Source organism: Rhinolophus hipposideros (assembly GCF_964194185.1).
Source record: "Rhinolophus hipposideros genome assembly, chromosome: 5".
In the NCBI taxonomy this organism is placed as follows: Eukaryota; Metazoa; Chordata; class Mammalia; order Chiroptera; family Rhinolophidae; genus Rhinolophus; species Rhinolophus hipposideros.
The window spans coordinates 102,327,657-102,347,092 of record NC_138051.1 but is presented as its reverse complement, the minus strand read 5'-3'; the positions used below and the strand labels follow the sequence as shown (position 1 = coordinate 102,347,092).

Below are 19,436 nucleotides of genomic sequence, written 5' to 3'. Positions count from 1 at the left end.
CCGACTTCTGACTTCCAGAATACGAGAGAATGAATTTCTGTGGCTTTAAGCCACCACATTTGTGGAGCTTTGTTATGGGAGCCACAGGGCACTCATACAGCTGGTAACAGAGTTCTCCAACCCCCAAAATACAAGCCTTGAAGTTTGACCACATGGAAATCCAGGGTTTCTGTTAAATGAACGACACAATAACAACATGACTAGACATGGGACTAATCAGGAGAAGGTTGTCACACGTTCAGAACCAAGCAGGACTGGCTCTAGAATGACTGTCTTGCAGACTCTCAAGGAAGTGCCGAGAAAACCTTTAGAAACAAAGGAAGAGTGAAGGTGGAGACGTGCAGATGGCTCCCTGGCGTCTAAAGAGACACTCGAGCTCACAGATAATGGAAGCATTTAAATTAGAACAGGAGACACCATGCTGCCACCTTGAATGGCAGCTTTGCTGGGGAGGCAGGCACATGGCTGGAGGCAGGGGCCGTGGGCAGGGCCATCCCGGGTGGAGAGGATGGCAGGAGGCCCGAGGTGGTTCCGCCAGCCCCAGGAAGGAGTGGTGAGAGGTGGAGCCAGGCCTGCCCTGGGGCACTGAAGCTTTGTGGGAGGACTGGAGCACCTGCGAGCCTGCATTTGGGGGTCACAACCAAGGTCAACAAAGAGGTTGGCAGGACTCATTGCCCAGGAGAACGCTGGGGCTTGCCCCCGGCTAAGTCCACTGTGAAAGGGCCCATGCAGCAGCCCTTCCTGGGTCTTCTGAGGGCGCCAGGCCTGACAGAGCCAACTCTACACAGCCTCCTTGCACAGTGACCACTGCAACCTGGTTCCCTCCATGTGGCCCATCAGCCAGGGCTGGCGTTGGTCCCTGGTCAGCCCACAGGCCTCCAAAGGGGTGTCAGATTTCCCAGGCTCAAAGCCCCCGATCCTGTGCTGTCGGCCAGGCCCCATCTAACCTCCTGCCAGTCCCCACAGCCCAGCTCCTTGGGAACTTCCTAACCAGATGGGGTCCTGAGCTGGGGCATTCAGGAGCGGGAAGGTCGCAGCTCCAGGCTTCACGTCCTCCAGTGTGGTCAGGTTGGCCCTGAGGGGTCTTGTGGACGCCGAGAAATATGATCCTGCCCAGGCCAGTCACACACAGATGAGCAGCAGCTGTGTCCTTATAGCTGCTGCCCCACAGCCCTCCTGGGTCAGGAGGGTCTTTCAAGGGTGGGGGTAGGGAAAGCACACTTCCCCCTGGTCCCCCAGACACACATGTACGTGCACACTGTGCATGTCACATGATGAACTCACACACATGTGTACACATGTGCACACAGACACATGCACTGTGCATGTCACAGACGCACGCACTCACATGCAGAGCTCAGGTGCAGCTCATTTAGATGCAGGTTCTGTCCTGAGTCATACAAGAGCACCCAGGTTGGGCCACAGCTTTGTGTCAGGGAGGGCTGGGGCACATGCCTGCTGTGGGGGGGGGACTCCACAGGCAGGACAGGAGCACCCAGGCCACCCCTGGACAGAAGGGGGAGGGACCAGGACAATTCCTGGAGGCTGGGTCAGGGCCACACAGACCTGTGTGCCCAGAGCTAGGACGACCTTGGGGAGCCTTTCTCCTCTAAGATCAAGGAACCCCAAAGGCAGCCAAGGCTAGAGACAGGGTCCACCCCCAATGCCGTTCCTGCCACGGCACCAGCAACCCAGCATGTTCTCGGACGTCAGGGTAGAGCCTGGAGGCTAGCTGGGCACTGAGGCCCCGGCCCCAAATACCCACAGCTCAGGGAGAAGGGCAGGGTGGCCAGGTGGAGCCCCTATCCCCGCTCACTCCCACATGTGCAAGCACCACCTGGCCTGGGCCTGCCCCCCCGCCCACTGGGGTTCTGCTCCCCAGCCCAGTTTTTCTCAGTCACGGGTGCTTCCAAGGAACTCTATGTTGCTCGCTCGGCCTCCCACACAGTGTCTCCCAGGGCCAAGGGCAGGGTGTGACAGACCAGGAGTCAGCCCTGGGGGCCCTGGCCAGTGCACCTGGTCAGCCCACCCCACCCAGCCGGGCCAGGCAGCAGGTCTTCCGAGGGCGCCAGGCCTGACAGAGCCAACTCCACACAGCCTCCTTGCACAGTGACCACCGGCCCTGGATGTCCCAGATCCAGGGGACAGTGTCCTGATGTCTTCCTCTCCAAAGCTCTGCATATCCCCTCCCAGCAGCGATGAGCTGGGCTGACAGTTTCCCATGGCCTCCCCGTATGTGCACATGGGCCTTAGGGAGCTTCTGGGGACACACAGACCTCCTAGACACGTCCACAGTGTGAAGGCAAGACCTGGAGCCACCCATCACTTGGCCCCACACCCTCATGGGTGCCCATGGCACAGAACAGTGACATGGGAGTGAACATGTGGGTGATGGGCAAGGTCGCCAACCAGCAGGTACCCAGGCCTGCCTGTTCCCTGTAGACCTGTCTGTACACGCACACTTGAAGCTGCCCTCTCTGGGCCCACCCCAGCTCACCCCGCTGGGCAGCCACAGGGGAGCCCTCCATTCATGGCTCAGGCACGTGGCCCACACAGGCCTCCACTTCTGAGACATCAGTGGCCACCGCCTCATCCTCCCAGGACAGCCCTGGGAGCGGCGGTCGCAGTGCCTGGTGCCCAGTCGCTCCTCAGGGCAGCTCGGTGACTACTGGTGTCTGCTGACCCAGTGGGCCATGGCATCAAGGGAGAGGGACCACAAGCTGGGCAGTGGAGGCCAGGGGACGAGGCCAGAGAGGAGGGCACTTCAGCCACAGCACAGATGCTTCCCCGAGACCCACCCCATCACTCAATCAACTTCCCAAGAACAGAGAAAGAGAAGGGAACTCCCAGCGCTGCCCAGGTCTCTGGGGATTCCCACCCCATTTTTAGCTGAGAGCACTGAGGCAGAGCTCCCCTCCCCCTAGGCCCTATTGTCTGGATGTAAAAATAACAATGGTTTCTAATGATTGACGGCACCTGGGAGCCTATCCAGGGAGCTGCAGACCGTGGGTACGGGCCACACCGTCCATGATACCTGACGGAGGATTCCGGCACTCCAGGTACCCCCCTTCTGGGGCTGGTCCAAGCATCAGTGAGGGTCAGGTTGCCTGGACCACTGCCAGGAAGAGGACACCTGGATTGCCCACCCAGCATGGACCGAGCCTAATGGTCACTGCTTGTCTCGCAGCTGTCCCTTCCCTGAACAGGGACCCAGGGAAACGAGAGTTGCCCACAGCCAACCTGGAGATGACAAGGAGCCAAGAACCTCGGGTGGGACAGGGCTGGGGCAGGGCCCAAGGCTGAGGGCAGGGATCACGCAAAGGGTGGACAGTGGGCTGGGTGTGGGTCTGCCAGCAGAGTGGCCACCAGCCCAGGGTCAGGGGGAAAGCAGCAATGAGCTGTCTGTACTGCACTAGATAGCAGACTGGCCGGGGGCCACATCCTCTGGCCTGGCGTGGGCTGACTAAGGTGGGCCGAGCTGGCCAGCTGGGCTGAACTGTCCTGAGCTGACCTGACCTGGGCTAAGCAGACCTGAGCTAAGCTGGGCTGAGCTGGGCTGAGCAGGGATGAACTGGGCTGAGCTGGTCTGGGCTGGGGCCATGTCCTCTGGCCTGAGCTGGCCTGGCTAAGGTGGGCTGGGCCAGGCTGGGTGTGGCTTGTGTGGACAGAGCTAATCGGAGGCACATGAGCTATCCTTGGCTCAATTGGGCCAGGCTGGTCCATCTGAGCTATCCTCAGCCAGGCTGAACTGTGATAGCCTGAGTGAGCTGGGTGGCCTGAGATAGGCCAGGCTGTGCTGAGCTGAGCTATCTAAAGGCCTTTTTGACTCAGCTGGGGTGGGCAGCATGGGGCTGAGCCGGGCTGTCCTGGACCAGACTGATTTGGACAGCCAACTGAGCAGAACTGAGACAGCCTGGACTGGACTGCCCTGGATTGGCTGGGCTGACCTGAGCTGAGTGGTACTGACCTGGACTGGGCTGGGCTGGGCTGGGGTGAACTGGGCTGAACTGGGCTGGGCTGGGCTAAGATGGGCTAGGCTGGGCTGAGCTGGGCTGGGCTGGGCTGGGGTAAACTGGGCTGAACTGGGCTGGGCTGGGGTGAACTGGGCTGAGCTGGGGTGAACTGGGCTGAGCTGGGCTGAACTGGGCTAAGCTGGGCTGAACTGGGCTGAGCTGGGTTGAACTGGGCTGGGCTGGGCTGAACTGGGGTGAACTGGGCTGAGCTGGGGTGAACTGGGCTGAGCTGGGGTGAACTGGGCTGAGCTGGGATGAACTGGGCTGGGCTGGGGTGAACTGGGCTGGGCTGGGGTGAACTGGGCTGAGCTGGGGTGAACTGGGCTGAGCTGGGCTGAACTGGGCTGAGCTGGGGTGAACTGGGCTGGGCTGGGGTGAACTGGGCTGAGCTGGGCTGAACTGGGCTGGGCTGGGCTGAACTGGGCTGGGCTGGGCTGAACTGGGTTGAACTGGGGTGAACTGGGCTGGGCTGGGCTGAACTGGGCTGAACTGGGCTGAACTGGGGTGAACTGGGCTGGGCTGGGCTGAGCTGGGGTGAACTGGGCTGAGCTGGGGTGAACTGGGCTGAGCTGGGGTGAACTGGACTGAGCTGGGGTGAACTGGGCTGAGCTGGGCTGAACTGGGCTGAACTGGGCTGAGCTGGGCTGAGCTGGGCTGGGCTGGGCTGAACTGGGGTGAACTGGGCTGGGCTGGGCTGAACTGGGCTGGGCTGGGCTGAGCTGGGCTGAGCTGGGCTGAGCTGGGCTGAACTGGGGTGAGCTGGGCTGGGCTGGGCTGAACTGGGCTGAACTGGGCTGAGTTGGGCTGAACTGGGGTGAACTGGGCTGGGCTGGGCTGAATTGGGGTGAACTGGGCTGAGCTGGGCTGAACTGGGCTGAACTGGGGTGAACTGGGCTGGGCTAAGATGGGCTAGGCTGGGCTGCACTGAGCTGAGCTGGGCTGGGCTGAGCTGGGCTGAGCTGGGCTGAACTGGGGTGAACTGGGCTGGGCTGGGCTGAACTGGGCTGGGCTGGGCTGAGCTGGGCTGAACTGGGCTGAACTGGGCTGAGCTGGGCTGGGCTGGGCTGAACTGGGGTGAGCAGAACTGAGCTGGGCTGAACTGCAGTTAACTGGCGTGAACTGAGCTAAACTGGGATAGTTGGGCTGAGCTGGGCTTAACTGAGCTGAACAGGGCTAAGCTAAAGTGAACTGGGCTGAGCTGGGCTGAGCTAAGCTGGGATGAACTGGGGTGAGATGAGCTGGACTGGGCTGGGCTGGGCTGGGGTGAACTGGGGTGAACTGGGCTGAGCTGCGCTGAGCTGAGCTGGTTGAGTTGGGGTGAACTGAGCTGAGCTGGTGTGAACTGGGCTGAGCTGCGTTGAGCTGAGCTGGATTGAGTTGGGGTGAACTGGGCTGAGCTGGGGTTAACTGGGCTGAACTGGGCTGAGTGGGGCTGAGCTGGGCTGAACTGGGATGAACTGGGCTGAAATGGGCTGAGTGGGGCTGAGCTGGGCTGAACTGGGGTGAACTGGGGTCAACTGGGCTGAACTGGGCTGAGCTGGGCTGAACTGGGATGAACTGGGCTGAAATGGGCTGAGTGGGGCTGAGCTGGGCTGAACTGGGGTGAACTGGGGTGAACTGGGCTGGGCTGAGCTGGGATGAACTGGGGTGAATTGGGCTGAAATGGGCTGAGTGGGGCTGAGCTGGGCTGAACTGGGGTCAACTGGGCTGAACTGGGCTGAACTGGGCTGAGCTGGGCTGAACTGGGATGAACTGGGCTGAAATGGGCTGAGTGGGGCTGAGCTGGGCTGAACTGGGGTGAACTGGGGTCAACTGGGCTGAACTGGGCTGAACTGGAGTTAACCGGGGTGAGCTGGGCCGAGCTCGGCTTAGTTGGGCTGAATTGGGCTGAGCTGAGATGGACTGGGCTGAGCTGGCTTAGCTGAGCTGAACAGGGCTAAGCTAAAGTGAACTGGGCTGAGCTGGGCTGAGCTGGCTAAGCGGACCCGGACCCAACCTGGTGAAGCAGGTTGGTGCCAGTCTCCAAGGCCTGTCTAACTCAGCTCAGTTGTGCTATATTGAGCTCAGTTTACTAAGGAAGAGTGCCCTTGGTTGGCGGGTTGAGATGGGCTGATCTGGAATGACTTTGGTTGAATTGTGTGAGCTGAGCTAAGATGAGTTTCATAGCTTGGAATGTTCTGTCCTGGGCTGATCTGAGCCAGGATGGGCCAGTGAGCAGGCCTAAAATGGGCAGAGCTGGACAGGGCTGGCTGGGCTGCGAAGGTGGTTGGCCTCGGTTGGTGCCAGCTGTCCTGACACAAGGTCACGTGCGCTGGGCTCAGCAGGCAGAGTGGAGTAGAGGTTCTATGGCCAGGGGAGGGGCAGGCAGTCGCCTATTGAGGGAGGGACTGAGGTGGGCTCTGTGGGGTCTTCATTCTCTATCCATGGAGGCTGCAACTGGGCTCCCTCAGGGTCAGCAGAGAGGGTTGAGCACCCAGAAAGCCTGGCTGGTCAGGGAGGGCCGGGGTGAAGGGGCAGCCACAGCTGCAGGGAGCAGGACCTGGTGAGTGGCAAGTAGACAAGCTTATGGCAAGCCCCACAAAGACTTTGGGGTGTGGGAGGGACACACTAGTGATTCCTAAGGACTTGAGGGTGTCTCTGGATCCCCAGGCCTTAGTGGGGGGCTACAGGTGGACATCTTGTCAGTTCCTGGGGGCCTCAGGGACCCTACTTCCCACTGTGGGTCTGTGAGTGGGGGTATTCAGTCTGTGAGGGGCAGCCTAGTGATTCTTGGCATCTCAGCGTCCCTATTCCCCATTGGGGGCTATGGGGTCTGAACCTCAGCCTGAAGGAATGGCTGGTGCCTCTCCTTCTGAGAACCCTGTGTTCTGGCCACTCAAGGCTGAGGGTGGTGACAGTGACAGCTTCTGGCAGGGGCACAAGGATTCATCAAGGGGTGTCCTGGGAGGAATTAGAGAATGAAGAAAGAGCCCAAAATGAGCCTGGGCCGTTTTGTCCCCCGAAGCTGGAGTAGGGATCCAATGCTCCTTCCACTAGGGCCAGAGTCCTCCCTCCCAGACTCCTGGGGCCCCAGGAGTGGATGCCCCAGGTCAGAGGTCAGCCAGCACTGACCCAGCCCAACCCCACAGCCCCCAGGCAGGGCCCCTCTGTCTTCCCGTTGGCCTCCTGCTGCAGTGATACCAGTGCTGCTGCCACCTCCGTGACGCTGGGCTGCCTGATCCAGGGCTACTTCCCTGAGCCAGTGACCGTGACCTGGGACTCAGGGGCCCTGAACAAAAGCGCCACGACCTTCCCTGCCACCCTCCATTCAACCTCCGGCCTGTACACCACCTCCAGCCAGTTGACCGTCTCAGGTGCATGGGCCAAACAGAAGTTCACCTGCAGCGTGGCCCACGCTGGGTCCACCCCCATCAACAGGACCTTACTCGGTGAGCCCGGTGGCCCTATTACAGCCAGGTGGTCACTGTCAGAGGAGGAGGGGCAGGCTAGGTGGCGGGGGTTCAAATGCTGCCATGCTGGTCACACCCAGAGTGCTTGGGGTCCTGGGCTGGGAAGTGGGGCTCACAGGCTGAGAGGCCAACATCACGCCCACCACCTCTGTCCCCAGCGTGCGCCATAAACGTCACCCAGCCCACCGTGAAGCTCTTCCACTCCTCCTGTGACCCCCTCGGTAACACCCATGCCACCATCCAGCTCCTGTGCCTCATCTCCGACTACACCCCAGGGGACATTGAGGTCACCTGGCTGGCAGACGGACAAAAGATGGAGAACGTGTTCCCGTACACGAGTCCCCCCAAGCAGGAGGGCAAGCTGGCCTCCTGCTATAGCCAGCTCAACATCACCCAGGGCCAGTGGACATCCCAGAATACCTTCACCTGCCAGGTCAGCTACCTGGGCCACACCTATGAGGGCAATGCCCGAAACTGCCCAGGTACAGCCCCTACCCTGCTGCCCCAGACACTCAGGGCTGGGAAGGGCCTCTCAGCCTCATGCAGCCCCTCCCCCCCACAGAATCTGAGCCCCGTGGAGTGAGTGTCTACCTGATCCCACCCAGCCCCCTCGACCTGTACGTCCACAAGTCGCCAAAGATCACCTGCCTGGTGGTGGACCTGGCCAGCGTGGAGGGCATGAGCGTGCAGTGGTTCCGGGAGAGCGACCGCCTCAAGGAAACGGCCACACAGAACCACAAGCAGCACTTCAACATGACTTTCACCGTTACGTCTACCCTGCCAGTGGACGCCAACGACTGGATCGAGGGCGTAACCTACCAGTGCAGAGTGACCCACCCACATCTGCCCAAGGCCATCGTGCGCACCATCTGCAAGGCCCCAGGTGAGCCACAGCCTGGGGGTAGGGGTGGGCACAGGCCCCTGACTGGAGCCTCAGCTGACCCCACGCCTGTCCACAGGCCAGCGTGCTGTCCCCGAGGTCTACGTGTTCCTGCCCCCTGAGGAGAACCAGGGGACCATAGTCACCCTCATCTGCCTGATCCAGAACTTCTTCCCTGCGGACATCTCTGTGCGGTGGCTACAGGATGATGCACTGATTCAGACCAGCGAGCACGCCACCACGAAACCACTCAAGGCCAAGAGCTCCAGCCCCGCCTTCTTTGTCTTCAGCCTCCTGGAGGTCAGCCGGGCGGACTGGGAGAAGAGAAGAAAATTCACCTGCCAAGTGGTCCATGAGGCACTGCCCGACTCCAGGACCCTCAACAAATCGGTGTCCAAAGACCCGGGTAATTGATGCCCCTGCCCCCTCCCAGGGCTCCATCCTGCTGGGAAAGGGGGAGGGGCCACCAGACCTCCTGCCCAATGTTGTCAATAAACACTCCGTGCCTGCTCCGAGCCCTGGGCGCAGAGTTCTTGGGGTGGGCAGGGCTTGGCACAAAGGACTGCACCTCCAAGAGAGGGGCGGGAGGGGTGGGGCAGGGCTGACACCTGCCTCTGTCCACCGTCGTGTCCACATTGCGGCCCTCGCCACCACTCCACCATGGGTCCTGCTCACTCGGAGGAGTCCTAAGAACAAGTGTGGTCCCAGGGGAGGGACCACGGTGACCCCAGCCCACAGCCCCCCACTCTCCAGGAGGCCCGGGAGCCTTGGCCTCCACCCCAGGCTCCTGCCAGCTGGCTGGACAGACAAGGTCCAAAATCCCCAGCCTAGCTGCACACACAGGCCCTTCTGCGGGAGGAATGGGCAGAGTGAGAAGCTCACACAGGTGCCAACACACAGGGACCCCAGACAACTCTGCCTGCCAACACCACCTGAGCATAAGTGGGCCAGAGCAGCCCCCCAAGCCTGCACAGGGCCAGCGCCGAGCCCTCTCGCCCAGCCCACCCTCTGAGCCTCTCCTTCCCATGTGGTCTTGCTGGGCCAGGGGGGCACCCAGTGCTGCAGTCTTGCTGCTCACCCCACTCTACCGGCCTGGCCCTCCCCTGTGTGCCCCCTTGAGCCTCACACACTCACACTGCCAGGCACGCAGTGACTCCCACATTGCATGCACTGCCAACTGTGGGTGCCCCACACTGGAGCTCACGTCTCACATACACTCTTGAGTGGGCTCCCATGCCCTCCTGCCTGTCACAGCTGGGCCACAGGATCCAACATGCAGCAGGCCCTACACTGCCTCCTCCTGCGGCCCAGCCTCCCCTGTCCAACCCTCCTTGTCAGCTGCACCCACGACGGGCAGGACAGACACTCAGGGACACACACGCACACACACAGATTGTATACACTGACCCACAAGGACACAGCACACAGACTGACTGACACACTTGGAGACACACGTACCCAGGATGTGAGCTCTGTCCCACTCCCCATCCCAGGGCCTGGAGAATGCAGGGATCAGAGCCAGGGGCCAAGCCCACCCCTTAAGTACCAAGCTGGTGTGCACCTGTGACAGCCCCCAGACCCACACTCCCATCCTGCACACACACACACACACACACACACACACACACACACCTAGCACACCAGCACCCACCATGAAAAGCCACAAGCGCCAGCCCACACTCTGAAGACACAGCCCAGAGACGCCCAGCTGGCACCGGCAGGCAGGCACATCTCACTACTCGGAGCAGGAGTCTGGGGGACAGTGGTGGGGCCAGAGCAGGGCCGTGGCCAGCCCCTCAGAGCGCCTACTATACTCAGGGGCTGCAGAGCTCAGACCCTCCCAGCCTCTGGCAGCGGCGACGAGCACGGTTTGGAGGGGTCCCCAGGTCGGCTGGGCAGCCTGATTCGGTGCAGGGCGTCGGGGGGCGTCCCCAGAAGGGTGAGCGGTGGGGCAGCAGCGCTGAGCTCTGTTGACAAGCAGTCAAGAGAGAAGAACAGAAGTGGAGGTGGAGGAAACGCGGCCACCTGGGGGGCCAGGAGAGGCAGGGGGCTGAGCTGCACCCGCACAGCCACCAGCCAACTCAGGGGCTGCCCAAGACCAGGGCACTGGGAACCAAGGCGTCGGGCCCCCGGCTCCCCACTCCCTAAGGTGGCGAGGCCAGCCCTCCCCGCTGTCGTGCCTGAGGCCGGGGGGGGGGGCTGACTGGCCGGTGCCCGCAGAGCTGGACATCCAGGACCTGTGTGTGGAGACAGCCGAGAGTGAGGAGCTAGACGGGATGTGGACCAGCCTCTTCGTCTTCATCACACTCTTCTTACTCAGTGTGACCTACAGCGCCTCTGTCACCCTCTTCAAGGTGGGACAGAGCCCCTGTTCCAGGGCCACGGGCGGGCCAGGGTGGCCCAGCAAGAGGGACAGCCCAGGTCAGGGCTGAGCCCTTCACGCGCCCTCCTCACAGGTGAAGTGGGTCTTCGCTGCCCTCCTGCAGGAGCCCCAGCCCACCCCCGACTACGCCAACGTGCAGCCGCCAGCCTGGGCCTGGAGCACAAGCAGCCCGGGCCTCACTTCTTCCCTCCCCACGTCCAAGCGTCGCTGAGGCTGCCCGCTCTGCACTGGGTGGGAGGAGAGAACCACAGGAACCCCAAAGGGACCAAGGCCATGGACCCAACGACCAGCTCACGGGTGTTAGAAAGCTCCAGGCACCACTGGGACCTGGCAATCACAGTCCCACCCCCATCCCACTTTCAAACAAGTCCCAGAATAGCATCTGTCCCTTTGACAGAGTGATCTGGGCCGGGTAAGGGTGCCGACCATTCTGGAGTCCATCCAGGCCCCTGGGGTCAGGGCCATTGCTCTTCTGCCTGAACAACCCCCGAAACACAGCGAGGCCTGGAGCCAATGGCCCAGCCCTCTGCTCAGTGTCCAAGCCCAGCCCGAGGCCTCACTGCCCAGACTTAGTGCAGCCCTCACTGGCCCCAGGTCCAAGCGGCCAGCCCCTGTGCCAGGCCCTGCCCAGCAGAATGTGCAGGCAGAGAGGCCCTTCTGAGGAGAGGCCCCTCGGAAGGGGGGGACTGGTGGGGTTGCAGGCAGGGCCCCATGGGTGGGAGAAGGAGCTTCCGTGGGGCCCACACAGCAGCTGGCGTGGCCCTGCAGCCCCCAGGCCACCCATCATGGCCTTCTCTGACTTCTCGCTCCCGGCTTCGCAGTTCTGTTTCCTTCCCTTTGGGTTTCTTAGTATAGTTTATCTCTATAAATCCAGTGCCACTTGAGTGTGCTTTGGGGAGGGGCCTATGGTCCCGTGGGGGTGGTCAGACCAGGGGCCAGAAGGGGTCAGGGGGCAGCTCTGGGACCCAAGTGGCCAGCTGCAGGAACGCAGCTGCAGTCACCAGGTCAGACTAACATCAGCCTCCCAGGACCACCGGTCACCCGCCCGAACCTGTCCACCCACTGAGCACACAGGCAGCCTAATGCAGTGTTGGGGGCACCCTGGGGGGTGAGGGGAGGAGCCACAGGGCTGATGACCAGCAGTCAAGAGAGAAGCACAACCCTTGTCTCCTGTCCCCTGCTTCCAGCAAGCCTGGACCTCCCGAGGAGCAAAGCATGACACAGGCGAGAGCAGTGTGGGCTGGCCGCTGTCCTCAAGAAGAAGCCGGGTGGGCCAGGAAGACCGGGGTTACAGGTCCCAGTGACAGGGCCAGATGGCCACGGGTGGCGGTAGGCACAGGCTGTGCCCCTCCTCGGGATAGAGAGGTGGCTTCTGTGGTGAGAGAGACCTGCCCATGGGGGTCTCTGTGCAGCCCCCTGGCGAGGAGGGAGAGTACAGGAACACACGTGATGAAGGGCAGGTTCCCTCACATACAAAGAGCACTTGGGAACCAAGAGAAAGGAAACTAGGCAGGAGTTCCTTCACAGCAAGGAAAAAGCAAGTGGCCAAGAATTGGAAGAAAATGTTTCAATAACTAGAGAAGTTACAGTAGGAGGAAACCAGGGTGGGTCGCGCGTGCTCTGGGGGTCTCAGCCCTGGGAGGCGTCTTAATTGCTGAGACTGTTCTCCAGCCCAATGGCCACATTCCTGGCATCCAGATGCCCAGACCCTGTGGACAGGAGATCCCACCCCTCACGATGGCCCTTCCGAGAGCCTGACTTCCCTCTGGGAGGTACAGCATCACACAGCCAACATGGACGGGGACGGACTTGAGCTCAGACAGTGAACCAAGCGTGCAGCCTGCCGGGGGCTCAGACCTTTGCCCCCCATCGGGACAGAAAACCCAAGACTGGGCCCCTTGGAGGCTTGTCCAGGAACACTGAAGACTGGGTCCAAATAGAACACAGCGGAGCAGGGGGTTCTCACCCTGCAGCCCTGCCCGCTGAGCTCTCACAGACACTGTCACACACTAGGGGACACTCAGAGACACAGGGATCCTCAGGTGCTTAAAAACAAAAAACAGAAAACCCCAGAGGCTCCTTGAGTCACCCTGGGCTCTCCCCCCGCTGTCCACCTCCTCTCCTGCCCCACACTCCCTGGGCCCCCTGACCCCCTAGAAAAGGCTGACCCCACTCCCCCGGGGCCCAGTGTCATTGGTGGAAGTCTCCGTCACATCTGCAGCTCTCCCCACCACGGTGTACTTTCTGGAGGGGACTCAGTCCCTGTACGTCTCTCCAGAACCTCTGCATATGAAGAAATGACTGAATGAATGAACACAGAGGCAAACCAGGCCCAACTGTGTGTGCCCAGGCAGGGGCTGTCTCCTGAGGTGGCACCAGGGAGGGCTACGTGGGTGACACTCGGAGAGCTGGTGTGGCCAGCAGGGCTGGCAGGGCTGGTGAAGTGGGAAAGCCCTGGGCGGGGCCCTGGGCAGTGTGGGTGGAGGCAACACCTCGGCCACCCAAGCTGCAGGGCTTCAGGCTCCCAGACAGGGTGGCCACACACCCACACCCCAGCCTCAGTCTGGGCCCCAACTGCTCCTGGGGCTGGCTGTGGAAGGACAGCCGCTGGTCATGCCCAGGCCAGAGTGGCTACCGCTGTCTTGCCCCACGCTGTGGCCTGAAGGTCTACCAAGACCTGCTCTTGGGGTGTGACTAGAGGCAAGCCCTGGACTCCGCTCCCTGCCCTGCCAAGCCTCTCACCCTCCCTGCTGGCCCTCACTCCACATCCACCTCTGGGACCGTCTCTACTTCAGTGCCCCGAGTCCCTCACTACATTGACTTAGGCCTCTGCGTTGCTGCATCTCGGCCCCCTGCCCAGCCCTGTGGGCAGCCACATGGAGCCAGGACCCACCACAGCCAAGGCCAGGCTCCTAGGGGGGTCACAGCCCAGGCCACACACACCTGGCCTTGCCACAGCCAGACCACAGACTAGACATGACGTGGAGATGAGCAGCCGCGACTGGCGGGACAGGAAGTGGGCGAGTGACCCCATCTAGGATCATGACACAGTCATGCAGCCCCTCCCCAGCCTGCCCCTTACAGCATCAGCCTTGCCCCGGAGTGGGCAAAAGCCCCAAATGGGGCGGGGGTCTGCCGAAGCCAGAGTCATCAGGAAGGGCCTAAACGAGGTCTGGCCTCCTCCCCACTCTAGCTGCTTTGGGGCGGACATGACGGTGGACCTGCCGTGCGGGCCGCCTGGCCAAGGGAGGCCTGGGCCTCTCAGCCATGATGGACCCTCCAGCAGCCTTGAGAAGGTGGGTCCCAGGTGCTGTTCAAGCCTCATCTCCTCAGCCAGGCACTTCTGAGCCCTCCTGGGACAAGGGGCAGGGAGAAGGGGCACCAACACAGAGACGACAGGGACAAAGGCAGACAGAAATCCCAGAGGACCACAGGGCAGGACACTGTGCCTGGTTGGGGTGAATTGGGCTACTGTAGCCTGGCATGAGCTCCTGGGATGAACTAAGCTGGTTGATGTGAGCTGGGCTGAGCTGAGCTGAGCTGGGCTGAACTGGGCTAAGCTGGGCTAAGCTGAGCTGAGCTGGGCTGGGCTGAGCTAAACTGGGCTGAACTGGGCTAAGCTGGGCTAAGCAGAGCTGAGCTGGGCTGAGCTGAGCTGAGCTGGGCTGGGCTGAGCTAAACTGGGCTGAACTGGGATAAGCTGGGCTAAGCAGAGATGAGCTGGGCTGAGCTGAGCTGAGCTGGGCTAAGCAGAACTGAGCTGCGATAAGCTGGGATAAGCAGAGTTAAGCTGGGCTGAGCTAAACTGGGCTGAACTGGGCTAAGCCGGGCTAAGCAGAACTGAGCTGCGCTGAGCTGAGCTAAACTGGGCTGAACTGGGATGAACTGGGCTAAGCAGAGCTGACCTGGGCTGAGCTGAGCTAAACTAGGATGAACTGGGCTAAGCTGGGCTAAGCAGAGCTGAGCTGGGCTGGGCTGAGCTAAACTGGGCTGAACTGGGCTAAGCTGGGCTAAGCAGAGCTGAGCTGGGCTGAGCCGAGCTAAACTGGGATGAACTGGGCTAAGCTGGGCTAAGCAGAGCTGAGCTGGGCTGGGCTGAGCTAAACTAGGATGAACTGGGCTAAGCTGGGCTAAGCAGAGCTGAGCTGGGCTGGGCTGAGCTAAACTGGGCTGAACTGGGCTAAGCTGGGCTAAGCAGAGCTGAGCTGGGCTGAGCCGAGCTAAACTAGGATGAACTGGGCTAAGCTGGGCTAAGCAGAGCTGAGCTGGGCTGGGCTGAGCTAAACTGGGCTGAACTGGGCTAAGCTGGGCTAAGCAGAGCTGAGCTGGGCTGAGCTGAGCTAAACTGGGCTGAACTGGGCTAAGCTGGGCTAAGCAGAGCTGAGCTGGGCTGGGCTGAGCTAAACTGGGCTGAACTGGGCTAAACTGGGCTAAGCAGAGCTGAGCTGGGCTGAGCTGAGCTAAACTGGGCTGAACTGGGCTAAGCTGGGCTAAGCAGAGCTGAGCTGGGCTGGGCTGAGCTAAACTGGGCTGAACTGGGCTAAGCAGAGCTGAGCTGGGCTGAGCTGGGCTAAGCAGAGCTGAGCTGGGCTGAACTGGGCTAAGCAGAGCTGAGCTGGGCTGAGCCGAGCTAAACTGGGATGAACTGGGCTAAGCAGAGCTGAGCTGGGCTGAGCCGAGCTAAACTGGGCTGAACTGGGCTAAGCTGGGCTAAGCAGAGCTGAGCTGGGCTGGGCTGAGCTAAACTGGGCTGAACTGGGCTAAGCTGGGCTAAGCAGAGCTGAGCTGGGCTGAGCCGAGCTAAACTAGGATGAACTGGGCTAAGCTGGGCTAAGCAGAGCTGAGCTGGGCTGGGCTGAGCTAAACTGGGCTGAACTGGGCTAAGCTGGGCTAAGCAGAGCTGAGCTGGGCTGAGCTGAGCTAAACTGGGCTGAACTGGGCTAAGCTGGGCTAAGCAGAGCTGAGCTGGGCTGGGCTGAGCTAAACTGGGCTGAACTGGGCTAAGCTGGGCTAAGCAGAGCTGAGCTGGGCTGAGCTGAGCTAAACTGGGCTGAACTGGGCTAAGCTGGGCTAAACAGAGCTGAGCTGGGCTGAGCCGAGCTAAACTGGGATGAACTGGGCTAAGCAGAGCTGAGCTGGGCTGAGCCGAGCTAAACTGGGCTGAACTGGGCTAAGCTGGGCTAAGCAGAGCTGAGCTGGGCTGGGCTGAGCTAAACTGGGCTGAACTGGGCTAAGCTGGGCTAAGCAGAGCTGAGCTGGGCTGGGCTGAGCTAAACTGGGCTGAACTGGGCTAAGCTGGGCTAAGCAGAGCTGAGCTGGGCTGGGCTGAGCTAAACTGGGCTGAACTGGGCTAAGCTGGGCTAAGCAGAGCTGAGCTGGGCTGAGCCGAGCTAAACTGGGCTGAACTGGGCTAAGCTGGGCTAAGCAGAGCTGAGCTGGGCTGGGCTGAGCTAAACTAGGATGAACTGGGCTAAGCTGGGCTAAGCAGAGCTGAGCTGGGCTGAGCCGAGCTAAACTGGGATGAACTGGGCTAAGCAGAGCTGAGCTGGGCTGAGCCGAGCTAAACTGGGCTGAACTGGGCTAAGCTGGGCTAAGCAGAGCTGAGCTGGGCTGAGCCGAGCTAAACTGGGATGAACTGGGCTAAGCAGAGCTGAGCTGGGCTGAGCCGAGCTAAACTGGGATGAACTGGGCTAAGCTGGGCTAAGCAGAGCTGAGCTGGGCTGAGCCAAGCTAAACTGGGATGAACTGGGCTAAGCAGAGCTGAGCTGGGCTGAGCCGAGCTAAACTGGGCTGAACTGGGCTAAGCTGGGCTAAGCAGAGCTGAGCTGGGCTGAGCCGAGCTAAACTGGGATGAACTGGGCAGAGATGGACTGAGCTGGGCTGAGATGGGCTGAGCTGGGCTGAGTTGGGCTGAACTGGACTAAACTTGACTGAGCAGTGTTAAGCTTGCCTGAACTGAGCTTGCCTGGGCTGAGCTGGGCTGGTGAGCTGGGCTGAGCTGGGTTGAGCTGAGTTTAGCTGGGCTTAGTTGAGTGAGCTGAGCTGGGTGAGCTGAGCTGGCTAGTGGCTTCAGTGGATGGGAGAAGATGGGTTCAGTACGGATCTCCCCCAGAGCCTTGTTCCCCAGCCAGACTGCCCCCTGTGTTTCTCGGGGGCACATGAAGGCCTTGCAGCCTCAGGTACGTCTGTGACTTGCTTCTTCCATCACTAGTGGTCCTGAAGGGAACTGGGAATACACAAATGGGCAGACCATATCCTATGTGCCTCACCTGTCCAGGCAGGACATCTCAGAGGGCTGATTTGGACTTGGGCCTCTGATCTTGAGACCCTCGTAGGCCATGGGGACAGAACTCTGCTAGTTGAGGACCCTGACCAGGGAAGTTTGAGGCTCGGGCCCCCTGTCCTCCCCCACGTGCCCTCCGGCACAGCCAAGCCAGCCCTCAGTGCAGGCTCAGCTTCAAGTCCAGGCCCCTGTCCTCACCTGTGCCTCCTCTCTGGGCCCGCCCCTCATGACCCCCAAACCCTGGGAGAGAGCATGGCTGTGCCCACACACTCAGCTGGTCAGTGGGGGTACCATGGTTAACAGCTCTCCATCTGGGAGTGGCCTGCATCCAAGGAGCATGTTCCTAAGAGTGCCACTGGACTCAGCAGTCAGTCCCAACCCTGGGGCCGTGGCACATGAGCTGTGTGGCCTTGGGGCAGTCACTAACTCTCTCTGTGCCTGTTTCCCCAGTAGAGAGCATAGGTGGGCTTTGGCCTATCTGCAGGGGGCTGTCTCGGGGGTCTCACAGCACACCCTGTGTTGCAGCCAACCCGACCAGCCCCAGCCTCTTCCCGCTGAGCCTCAGGAGCACAGACCAGGCCGGGCATGTGGTCATTGGATGCCTGATCCAGGGCTTCTTCCCGTCGGAGCCTATGAACGTGACCTGGAGCCACAGCGGGGAGGCCGTGTCCACCAGGAACTTCCCCCCCGTACAGGCCGCTGATGGGGGCCTATACAGCATGACCAGCCAGCTGACCCTTCCGGCTGCCCAGTGCTCAGACGGTGCCACCAAGACCTGTCACGTGCAGCACAACTCCAACTTCAACAAGGCTGTGGTCGTGCCCTGCAAAGGTCGGTCGGGCGGGCAGGTCTGGGGCAGCCACATTCCCATGGTAGAACCATGTTCCCCACTGGGGTTTCCCTCGGACACAAGTGTGCTGTCTGGTTGAGCCCCCAGCGTGTGGCCTGCAGGAGACCCCCGGCTGGAGCTGGAGGGAAGAGGAGGGTGAGCTGGCACACGGGTGCTGACTGGTGGTGGTCTCTCTCTTAGGTCAAAATAAGCCGTGCCCATCATTGAACTGCCAGCCCCAGCTGTCACTGCACCGGCCTGCCCTCGAGGACCTGCTGCTGGGCTCCAATGCCAACCTCACGTGCACACTGAGTGGCTTGAAAGACCCCGAGGGCGCAACCTTCACCTGGAAACCATCTGGTGGGAAGGACGCCATCCAGGGGACCCCTCAGCGTGACTCCTGCGGCTGCTACAGCGTGTCCAGCATCCTGCCAGGCTGCGCCGAGCCGTGGAACCGTGGGGAGACCTTCTCATGCACTGTCACCCACCCTGAGTCTGAGAGCCCGAAAACCGCCACCATCACCAAGACTTCAGGTGGGCTTGACCCCTCCAGTGAGGCACCGCTTGCCCTCACTTTGTGGGAGGTACATTCCTAACCCACCTCCCCACTAGCCCCTGGGTGCCTCACCAACACTTTACAGAGGGAAACTGAGACACAGAGCGCCCAGTGAGTGGAGGGTTTCTTCCCCCAAGATCCCTGACCTGACCCTCTGTCCCCAGGGAGCACCTTCCGGCCCCAGGTCCACCTGCTGCCGCCGCCGTCGGAGGAGGTGGCCCTCAATGAGCTGGTGACGTTGACATGCTTGGTGCGGGGCTTCAGCCCTGAGGACGTGCTGGTACGATGGCTGCACGGGACCCAGGAGCTGCCCCGAGACAAGTACCTGACCTGGGGCCCCCTGCCCGAGGCCAGCCAAGGTGTCACCACGTTTGCCGTGACCAGCGTGCTGCGTGTGGAGGCTGAAGACTGGAAGAACGGGGACAACTTCTCCTGCATGGTGGGCCATGAGACCCTGCCTCTGGCCTTCACCCAGAAGACCATCGACCGCCTGGCGGGTAAACCCACCCACGTCAACGTGTCCGTGATCTTGTCAGAGGTGGAAGGCACCTGCTACTGACCGGCCGCACCTGTCCTCCCTGCCCTTGAATAAACTCCGCGCTTGCCCAAAGCAGCCCACGCTCGCTCCAACGCCTGTCTTGACCCTCTCAGCCTGGCACCTCAATGTGCCTTCACACCCATGCGCTTGTGTGTGTGAGAGCATGAGTGTGAGTGAGCCATGCCTGGTGGTTGGGGTAGAGCGGGGAAGGACATCTGACCCTGGCACAGGCATGCGAGGCAGGCACCACCTGGGCGGCTCCCGAGCTCGGTGCATTTGTCTCAGGAAAGCGCCTTGAGGGGCAGCGGGAGGGTAAGAGGGGAGCAGGTGACCAAGGAAGAGGCTGCACCTATCCAGTGGGAACAGAGCATGAGAGGGATGGTGTGGGAGGGACGGCTGGATGCCAGGGCCCCACACACCCACACACCCTCCGTGGGTCTCACTCAGAGGTTCAGGCTGGCCCCGCTGACTCGCAAAGAGAAGGGCCCACCCACCTGGGCACAGC

General features: G+C 61.4%; 2 gene segments (V, D, J or C); both read left to right on the top strand.

Annotated features, from left to right (window-relative positions):
• The first annotated feature begins 5,482 nt into the window (after nt 1-5,482).
• Nucleotides 5,483-8,856, top strand: LOC308497750 (immunoglobulin heavy constant epsilon-like). The segment is given in 4 exons: nt 5,483-7,441; nt 7,621-7,944; nt 8,025-8,345; nt 8,422-8,856.
• Nucleotides 8,857-13,934: 5,078 nt separating this feature from the next.
• Nucleotides 13,935-19,005, top strand: LOC308497931 (Ig alpha-1 chain C region-like). The segment is given in 5 exons: nt 13,935-14,021; nt 16,853-16,904; nt 17,534-17,839; nt 18,039-18,371; nt 18,558-19,005.
• The last annotated feature ends 431 nt before the right edge of the window (nt 19,006-19,436 follow it).